The 11,103-nt window shown below is 38.8% G+C and overlaps 1 non-coding gene across 1 annotated transcript; it reads right to left on the reverse strand.

The window, feature by feature from the left end:
- Positions 1–6,259: 6,259 nt before the first annotated feature.
- Positions 6,260–6,367, reverse strand: LOC112762028 (small nucleolar RNA R71). Its single transcript, XR_003182390.1, has one exon. It is a non-coding gene; the product is annotated as a small nucleolar RNA R71 (small nucleolar RNA).
- Between the last annotated feature and the right edge of the window lie 4,736 nt (positions 6,368–11,103).

Here is an 11,103-nt window from a genome sequence, read left to right on the forward strand (position 1 = left end):
TTATGGACAAGTAGAAGATGTATTAGTAAAGGTTGAGGGCCTTTACATACCTACTGATTTCATAGTCCTGGATACTGGAAAGGAAGAGGATGAATCCATCATCCTAGGAAGACCTTTCCTGGCCACAGCAAGAGCTGTGATTGATGTTGACAGAGGTGAAATAGTCCTTCAATGGAATGAGAACTCCCTTGTATTCAAAACTCAAGGATCTCCCTCTGCAACCATGGAGAGGAAGCTTGAAAAGCTTCTCTCAAAGCAGAGTCAACCAGAGCCCCCACAGTCAAACTCTAAGTTTGGTGTTGGGAGGCCACATCCAAACTCTAAGTTTGGTGTTGAACTCCCATATCCAAACTCTAAGTTTGGTGTTGGAGAGTCTCAACAAAGCTCTGCACATCTGTGAGGCTCCATGAGAGCCCTCTGTCAAGCTATTGACATTAAAGAAGCGCTTGTTGGGAGGCAACCCAATGTTTATCTAATTCTTATTTTTATTGTTTTTTTTATGTTTTCTTAGGTTCATGATCATGTGGAGTCACAAAATAAAAATAAAAATTGAAAACGGAATCAAAAACAGCAGAAGAAAAATCACACCCTGGAGGAGCATCTGTCTGGCGTTCAAACGCCAGAACAGAGCATAGTTCTGGCGCTGAACGCCCAGAATGGGGGCATCCTGGCGCTGAACGCCCAGAACAAGCATGGTTCTGGCGTTCAACGCCAGAAATGGCAGCAAAGGGGCGTTGAACGCCCAAAATGGGCACCAACCTGGCGCTGAACGCCCAGAGTTGTGTGCAAGGGCATTTTGCATGCCTAAATTGGTGCAGGGATGTAAATGCCTTGACACCTCAGGATCTGTGGACCCCACAGGATCCCCACCTTACCTCCTCATAATCCTAGTTTTTATTTCCACATCCTCTTCTTCATCTATTCCTTCTTCTTTTGCTCGAGGGCGAGCAACATTCTAAGTTTGGTGTGGTAAAACAATTATGTAAAGGATCTATAGCTCAGTGGTAGAACATTTGACTGCAAATCAAGAGATCCCTGAGATACCTCAGGGGATACATTTTCTTCCACACAATTATTGGAAGCAACTAAGGGTGGAACATCAAGAGCACTCCATCATCCTTAATGAAATTAGAGAATATCTAAAAGCAATGAAGGAGGAGCAACAAAGACAAGGAAGAGACATAGAAGAGCTCAAGAACATCATTGAAACACCATCATCACTAAGGTGGATTCATTCCTTGCTCTTATTTCTTCTATTTTTCGTTTTCTATGTTATGTGCTTATCTATGTTTGTGTCTTCATTACATGATCATTAGTAGTTAGTAACTTTGTCTTAAAGTTATAAATGTCCTATGAATCCATCACCTCTCTTAAATGAAAAAATGTTTTAATTCAAAAGAACAAGAAGTACATGAGTTTTGAATTTATCCTTGAACTTAGCTTAATTATATTGATGTGGTGACAATGCTTCTTGTTTTCTGAATGTATGCTTGAACAGTGCATATGTCTTTTGAAGTTGTTGTTTAAGAATGTTAAATATGTTGGTTCTTGAAAGAATGATGACTAGGAGACATGTTATTTGATAATCTGAAAAATCATAAAAATGATTCTTGAAGCAAGAAAAAGCAGCAAAGAACAAAGCTTGCAGAAAAAAAAATAAGAAAAAAAATATAGAAAGAAAAAGAAAAAGCAAGCAGAAAAAGCCAAAAGCTCTTAAAACCAAGAGGCAAGAGCAAAAAGCCAATAACCCTTAAAACCAAAAGGCAAGGGCAAATAAAAGGATCCCAAGGCTTTGAGCATCAGTGGATAGGAGAGCCTAAAGGAATAAAATCCTGGTCTAAGCGGCTAAACCAAGCTGTCCCTAACCATGTGCTTGTGGCGTGTAGGTGTCAAGTGAAAACTTGAGACTGAGCGGTTAAAGTCAAGGTCCAAAGCAAAAATAAAGAGTGTGCTTAAGAACCCTGGACACCTCTAATTGGGGACTCTAGCAAAGCTGAGTCACAATCTGAAAAGGTTCACCCAATTACGTGTCTGTGGCATTTATGTATCCGGTGGTAATACTGGAAAACAAAGTGCTTAGGGCCACGGCCAAGACTCATAAAGAAGCTGTGTTCAAGAATCATCATACTGAACTAGGAGAGTCAATAACACTATTCGAAATCTGAAGTTCCTATAGATGCCAATCATTCTAAATCAATGGATAAAGTGAGATGCCAAAACTATTCAAGAGGCAAAAAGCTATAAGTCCCGCTCATATGATTGAAGCTATGTTTCATTGATAGTTTGGAATTTATAGTATTTTCTATTCTTTTTATCCTATTTTGATTTTCAGTTGCTTGGGGACAAGCAACAATTTAAGTTTGGTGTTGTGATGAGCGGATAATTTATACGCTTTTTGACATTGTTTTTAGTATGTTTTTAGTAGGATCTAGTTACTTTTAGGGATGTTTTTAATAGATTTTGTGTTAAATTCACATTTCTGGACTTTACTATGAGTTTGTGTGTTTTTCTGTGATTTCAGGTATTTTCTGGCTGAAATTGAGGGACTTGAGCAGAAATCAGATTCAGAGGTTGAAAAAGGACTGCTGATGCTGTTGGATTCTGACCTCCCTGCACTCAAAGTGGATTTTCTGGAGCTACAAAACTCGAAACGGCGCGCTTCCAATTGCGTTGGAAAGTAGACATCCAGGGCTTTTCAGAAATATATAATAGTTCATACTTTGGCCAAGAATTGACGACGTAAACTGGCGTTCAACACCAGCCTTCTGCCCAAATCTGGCGTCCAGCGCCAGAAAAGGATCCAAAACCAGAGTTGAACGCCCAAACTGGCACAGAAACTGGCGTTCAACTCCACAAATGGCCTCTGCACGTGCTACACTTAAGCTCAGCCCAAACACACACCAAGTGGGCCCCGGAAGTGGATTTATGCATCAATTACTTACTCATGTAAACCCTAGTGACTAGTTTATTATAAATAGGACCTTTTACTACTGTATTAGGCATCTTTGGTCTCAGTTTTATTCCATTGTTCATCTTAGGAGACTATTGATCACATTTAGGGGGCTGGCCATCTCGGCCATGCCTGGACCTTCACTTATGTATTTTCAACGGTAGAGTTTCTACACTCCATAGATTAAGGTGTGGAGCTCTGCTGTTCCTCAAAGATTAATGCAAAGTACTACTGTTTTCTATTCAATTCTTCTTATTTCTCTTCTAAGATATCCATTCGCACCCAAGAACGTGATGAAGGTGATGATTATGTGTGACGCTCATCATCCTTCTCCCTTATGAACGCGTGCCTGACAAACACTTCTGTTCTACATGAATTAAGCTAGAATGAGTATCTCTTAGATCTCCTAACCAGAATCTTCGTGGCGTAAGCTAGAATGATGGCGGCATTCAAGAGAATCCGGAAGGTCTAAACCTTGTCTGTGGTATTCTGAGTAGGATTCAATGATTGAATGACTGTGACGAGCTTCAAACTCGCGAGTGCTGGGCGTTAGTGACAGACGCAAAAGGAGGGTGAATCCTATTCCAGCACGATCGAGAACCGACAGATGAATAGCCGTGCCGTGACAGGGTGCGTGAGCATATGATTCACTGAGAGGAGGGGATGTAGCCACTGACAACGGTGATGCCCTTGCATACAGCCAGCCATGGAAAGGAGTAAGACTGATTGGATGAAGATAGCAGGAAAGCAGAGGTTCAGAGGAACGAAAAGCATCTCCATTCGCTTATCTGAAATCCCTGCCAATGAATCTACATAAGTATCTCTATCCCTTTTATTGTTTATTTTAATCTAATAAAGTATCATGTTTAAATCCGCCTGACTGAGATTTACAAGTTGACCATAGCTTGCTTCAAGCCAACAATCTCTGTGGGATCGACCCTTACTCACATAAGGTTTATTACTTGGACGACCCAGTACACTTGCTGGTTAGTTGAACGGAGTTGTGTCCACACATAGTAAAGAGCCATAATAATGATTCCATACAATAACAAAGAGTACTACATTAATGTGATCACAATTTCGTCCACCAAGTTTTTGGCGCCGTTGCCGGGGATTGTTTGAGTTTGGACAACTGACGGTTCATCTTGTTGCTCAGATTAGGTAATTTTCTTTTTATTTTATTTTCAAAAATTTTTCAAAAATATTTCTAAAATTTTCTCATCTGTTTTCGAAAAAAAATAATAACAATATTTTCAAAAAAAAAATGTTTTCAAAAATAAATGATTCTATGGTTTCAGAATTTTTAAGAATGAATTCTAGCGTTTCATGAAGCATGTTGAAGCCTGGCTGGCTGTAAAGCCATGTCTCAATCCTTATACCCAAGAGAAGAGCTTCTTTATCTTTCTTAGCCAATTGGCTGTTGAATGTAAGGAATGTCAGGCGTGTCATGTCTGAGTTACATACTAAAGCTTGGCTGGCTATTGAGCCATGCCTGACCCTCTGATTGGAGCTTTAGAGCATAAGATTCCTGGAATTCATATTAAAAATTTTGGAATCCTTTTTTTCTTTTTCAAAAGAATTTTTCGAAAAATATAAAATAAAAAAAAAATTTAGAAAATCAAAAAAATCAAAAATATTTTTCTGTTTCTTGTTTGAGTCTTGAGTCATATCATAAGTTTGGTGTCACTTGCATATGCATCTTGCATTTTTTCGAAAATTTCATGCATTCATAGTGTTCTTCATGATCTTCAAGTTGTTCTTGGTAAGTCTTCTTGTTTGATCTTGATGATTTTTTTTTTTGTTTTGTGACTTTTCATGTTTATCATATGCATTCTTGAATTCTTAGTGCTTAAGCATTAAAGAATTCTAAGTTTGGTGTTTGGCATGTTTTATTTGCATTAAAAATTTTTCAAAAGTGTCTATGATGTTCATCTTGACATTCATAGTGTTCTTGGTGTTCATCTTGACATTCATAGCATTCTTGCATTCATCACATGTTTTGATCTAAAAATTTCATGCATTGCATAATTTTCATGTTTTTCTCTTGCATCATAAAAATTCAAAAATCAAAAAAATATCTTTCCCTTTTTCTCTCATCAAATTCGAAAATTGAAGTTGACTTTTTCAAAAATTTTTAAAATCAAGTTGTTTCTTATGAGTCAAATCAAATTTTCAAATTTGAAAATCTTATCTATTTTAAAAATCAAATCTTTTTCAAAAACTAATTTCTATCATATCTTTTCAAAAATATCTTCTTATCTTATCTTTTTCAAAAATATCTTTTCAAAATATCTTTTCTAACTTCCTAACTTCTTATCTTTTCAAAATTTGTTTCAACCAACTAACTAACTTTTTGTTTGTTTCTTAACTTTTTCAAAACTACCTAACTAACTCCCTCTCTCTAATTTTCGAAAATATCTCCCCTCTTTTTCAAAAATTTCTTTTTAATTAACTAATTATTTTTATTTGTTTTATTTTTATTTAAAAAAAAAATTTCGAAAAATACTAACAAATTTTCAAAAACCAAATTTCAAAAATCACTAACTCCTTTTCAAAAAAATTTTCGAAAATTATACCTCCCCCATCCTATTCTATTTATTCATTCATATCCTAACATCTCATCTCACATCTCTTCCATTCTCACAGTTGTGTTTCTTCCTTTATATTACATTCTTTGTCTCCCCCTCTTCTTCCACTCACACAGGGATCCATATACTGTGGTATAAAGGATCTCTATTATTATCATTATTTTCCTGGCCATTCTTCCTTGTCATATGAGCAGGAGCAAGGATAAGAACATTCTTGTGGAAGCAGATCCAGAACCTGAAAGGACTCTGAAGAAAAAAATTAAGAGAAGCTAAAATACAACAATCCAGAGATAACCTTTCAGAAATTTTCGAACAGGCAGAGGAGATGGCAGCCGAAAATAATAATAATGTAAGGAAGATGCTTGGTGACTTTATTGCACCTAATTCCAATTTACATGGAAGAAGCATCTCCATTCCTGCCATTGGAGCAAACAACTTTGAGCTGAAACCTCAATTAGTTTCTCTGATGCAGCAGAACTGCAAGTTTCATGGACTTCTATCTGAAGATCCTTTTCAGTTCTTAACTGAATTCTTGCAGATATGTGATACTGTTAAGACTAATGGAATAGATCCTGAAGTCTACAGGCTCATGCTTTTTCCTTTTGCTGTAAGAGACAGAGCTAGATTATGGTTGGATTCTCAACCCAAAGACAGCCTGAACTCTTGGGATAAGCTGGTCACGGCTTTCTTAGCCAAGTACTTTCCTCCTCAAAAGCTGAGCAAGCTTAGAGCTGATGTTCAAACCTTCAGACAGAAAGAAGGTGAATCTCTTTATGAAGCTTGGGAAAGATACAAACAGTTGACCAAAAAGTGTCCTTCTGACATGCTTTCAGAATGGACCATCCTGGATATATTCTATGATGGTCTGTCTGAGTTATCTAAGATGTCACTGGATACTTCTGCAGGTGGATCCATTCACCTAAAGAAAACGCCTGCAGAAGCTCAAGAACTCATTGACATGGTTGCTAATAACCGGTTCATGTACACTTCTGAAAGGAATCCTGTGAATAATGGGACGCCTATGAAGAAGGGAGTTCTTGAGGTTGATACTCTGAATGCCATATTGGCTCAGAATAAAATATTGACTCAGCAAGTCAATATGATCTCACAGAGTCTGCATGGAATGCAAGCTGCATCCAACAGTACTCAAGAGACTTCTTCTGAAGAAGAAGTTTATGATCCTGAGAACCCTGCAATAGCAGAGGTAAATTACTTAGGTGAACCGTATGGAAACACCTATAACTCAACATGGAGAAATCATCCAAATTTCTCATGGAAGGATCAAAAGCCTCAACAAGGCTTTAATAATGGTGGAAGAAACAGGTTTAGCAATAGCAAACCTTTTCCATCATCAACTCAGCAACAGACAGAGAACTCTGAACAAAATGCTTCTAATTTAGCAAATCTAGTCTCTGATCTATCTAAGGCCACTGTAAGTTTCATGAATGAAACAAGATCTTCCATTAGAAACCTGGAAGCACAAGTGGGCCAGCTGAGTAAAAGGATCACTGAAATCCCTCCTAGTACTCTCCCAAGCAATACAGAAGAAAATCCAAAAGGAGAGTGCAAGGCCATTGACATAAGTGCCATGGCCGAACCTGTGAGGAGAGGAGAGGACGTGAATCCCAAGGAGGAAGACCTCCAGGGACGTCCAGTGATCAATAAGGAGCTTCCCTCTGGGGAACCAAAGGACTCTGAGGCTCATCTAGAGACCATAGAGATCCCATTGAACCTCCTTATGCCCTTCATGAGCTCTGATGAGTATTCCTCTTCTGAAGAGAATGAGGATGTTACTGAAGAGCAAACTGCCAAGTTTCTTGGTGCAATCATGAAGCTGAATGCCAAATTATTTGGCATTGATGCTTGGGAAGTTGAACCTCCCTTGTTCATCAATGAACTAAGTGATCTGGATCAACTGACATTGCCTCAGAAGCGACAGGATCCTGGAAAGTTCATAATACCTTGTACCATAAGCACCATGATCTTTAAGGCTCTGTGTGACCTTGGTTCAGGAATAAACCTCATGCCCCTCTCTGTAATAGAGAAACTGGGAATCTATGGGGTGCAAGCTGCTAAAATCTCACTAGAGATGGCAGACAACTCAAGAAGACAGGCTTATGGACAAGTAGAAGATGTATTAGTAAAGGTTGAGGGCCTTTACATACCTACTGATTTCATAGTCCTGGATACTGGAAAGGAAGAGGATGAATCCATCATCCTAGGAAGACCTTTCCTGGCCACAGCAAGAGCTGTGATTGATGTTGACAGAGGTGAAATAGTCCTTCAATGGAATGAGAACTCCCTTGTATTCAAAACTCAAGGATCTCCCTCTGCAACCATGGAGAGGAAGCTTGAAAAGCTTCTCTCAAAGCAGAGTCAACCAGAGCCCCCACAGTCAAACTCTAAGTTTGGTGTTGGGAGGCCACATCCAAACTCTAAGTTTGGTGTTGAACTCCCATATCCAAACTCTAAGTTTGGTGTTGGAGAGTCTCAACAAAGCTCTGCACATCTGTGAGGCTCCATGAGAGCCCTCTGTCAAGCTATTGACATTAAAGAAGCGCTTGTTGGGAGGCAACCCAATGTTTATCTAATTCTTATTTTTATTGTTTTTTTTATGTTTTCTTAGGTTCATGATCATGTGGAGTCACAAAATAAAAATAAAAATTGAAAACGGAATCAAAAACAGCAGAAGAAAAATCACACCCTGGAGGAGCATCTGTCTGGCGTTCAAACGCCAGAACAGAGCATAGTTCTGGCGCTGAACGCCCAGAATGGGGGCATCCTGGCGCTGAACGCCCAGAACAAGCATGGTTCTGGCGTTCAACGCCAGAAATGGCAGCAAAGGGGCGTTGAACGCCCAAAATGGGCACCAACCTGGCGCTGAACGCCCAGAGTTGTGTGCAAGGGCATTTTGCATGCCTAAATTGGTGCAGGGATGTAAATGCCTTGACACCTCAGGATCTGTGGACCCCACAGGATCCCCACCTTACCTCCTCATAATCCTAGTTTTTATTTCCACATCCTCTTCTTCATCTATTCCTTCTTCTTTTGCTCGAGGGCGAGCAACATTCTAAGTTTGGTGTGGTAAAACAATTATGTAAAGGATCTATAGCTCAGTGGTAGAACATTTGACTGCAAATCAAGAGATCCCTGAGATACCTCAGGGGATACATTTTCTTCCACACAATTATTGGAAGCAACTAAGGGTGGAACATCAAGAGCACTCCATCATCCTTAATGAAATTAGAGAATATCTAAAAGCAATGAAGGAGGAGCAACAAAGACAAGGAAGAGACATAGAAGAGCTCAAGAACATCATTGAAACACCATCATCACTAAGGTGGATTCATTCCTTGCTCTTATTTCTTCTATTTTTCGTTTTCTATGTTATGTGCTTATCTATGTTTGTGTCTTCATTACATGATCATTAGTAGTTAGTAACTTTGTCTTAAAGTTATAAATGTCCTATGAATCCATCACCTCTCTTAAATGAAAAAATGTTTTAATTCAAAAGAACAAGAAGTACATGAGTTTTGAATTTATCCTTGAACTTAGCTTAATTATATTGATGTGGTGACAATGCTTCTTGTTTTCTGAATGTATGCTTGAACAGTGCATATGTCTTTTGAAGTTGTTGTTTAAGAATGTTAAATATGTTGGTTCTTGAAAGAATGATGACTAGGAGACATGTTATTTGATAATCTGAAAAATCATAAAAATGATTCTTGAAGCAAGAAAAAGCAGCAAAGAACAAAGCTTGCAGAAAAAAAAATAAGAAAAAAAATATAGAAAGAAAAAGAAAAAGCAAGCAGAAAAAGCCAAAAGCTCTTAAAACCAAGAGGCAAGAGCAAAAAGCCAATAACCCTTAAAACCAAAAGGCAAGGGCAAATAAAAGGATCCCAAGGCTTTGAGCATCAGTGGATAGGAGAGCCTAAAGGAATAAAATCCTGGTCTAAGCGGCTAAACCAAGCTGTCCCTAACCATGTGCTTGTGGCGTGTAGGTGTCAAGTGAAAACTTGAGACTGAGCGGTTAAAGTCAAGGTCCAAAGCAAAAATAAAGAGTGTGCTTAAGAACCCTGGACACCTCTAATTGGGGACTCTAGCAAAGCTGAGTCACAATCTGAAAAGGTTCACCCAATTACGTGTCTGTGGCATTTATGTATCCGGTGGTAATACTGGAAAACAAAGTGCTTAGGGCCACGGCCAAGACTCATAAAGAAGCTGTGTTCAAGAATCATCATACTGAACTAGGAGAGTCAATAACACTATTCGAAATCTGAAGTTCCTATAGATGCCAATCATTCTAAACCAATGGATAAAGTGAGATGCCAAAACTATTCAAGAGGCAAAAAGCTATAAGTCCCGCTCATATGATTGAAGCTATGTTTCATTGATAGTTTGGAATTTATAGTATTTTCTATTCTTTTTATCCTATTTTGATTTTCAGTTGCTTGGGGACAAGCAACAATTTAAGTTTGGTGTTGTGATGAGCGGATAATTTATACGCTTTTTGACATTGTTTTTAGTATGTTTTTAGTAGGATCTAGTTACTTTTAGGGATGTTTTTAATAGATTTTGTGTTAAATTCACATTTCTGGACTTTACTATGAGTTTGTGTGTTTTTCTGTGATTTCAGGTATTTTCTGGCTGAAATTGAGGGACTTGAGCAGAAATCAGATTCAGAGGTTGAAAAAGGACTGCTGATGCTGTTGGATTCTGACCTCCCTGCACTCAAAGTGGATTTTCTGGAGCTACAAAACTCGAAACGGCGCGCTTCCAATTGCGTTGGAAAGTAGACATCCAGGGCTTTTCAGCAATATATAATAGTTCATACTTTGGCCAAGAATTGACGACGTAAACGGGCGTTCAACACCAGCCTTCTGCCCAAATCTGGCGTCCAGCGCCAGAAAAGGATCCAAAACCAGAGTTGAACGCCCAAACTGGCACAGAAACTGGCGTTCAACTCCACAAATGGCCTCTGCACGTGCTACACTTAAGCTCAGCCCAAACACACACCAAGTGGGCCCCGGAAGTGGATTTATGCATCAATTACTTACTCATGTAAACCCTAGTGACTAGTTTATTATAAATAGGACCTTTTACTACTGTATTAGGCATCTTTGGTCTCAGTTTTATTCCATTGTTCATCTTAGGAGACTATTGATCACATTTAGGGGGCTGGCCATCTCGGCCATGCCTGGACCTTCACTTATGTATTTTCAACGGTAGAGTTTCTACACTCCATAGATTAAGGTGTGGAGCTCTGCTGTTCCTCAAAGATTAATGCAAAGTACTACTGTTTTCTATTCAATTCTTCTTATTTCTCTTCTAAGATATCCATTCGCACCCAAGAACGTGATGAAGGTGATGATTATGTGTGACGCTCATCATCCTTCTCCCTTATGAACGCGTGCCTGACAAACACTTCTGTTCTACATGAATTAAGCTAGAATGAGTATCTCTTAGATCTCCAAACCAGAATCTTCGTGGCGTAAGCTAGAATGATGGCGGCATTCAAGAGAATCCGGAAGGTCTAAACCTTGTCTGTGGTATTCTGAGTAGGAT

This window comes from Arachis hypogaea, chromosome 16 (genome assembly GCF_003086295.3).
Source record: "Arachis hypogaea cultivar Tifrunner chromosome 16, arahy.Tifrunner.gnm2.J5K5, whole genome shotgun sequence".
NCBI classification, from domain to species: Eukaryota; Viridiplantae; Streptophyta; class Magnoliopsida; order Fabales; family Fabaceae; genus Arachis; species Arachis hypogaea.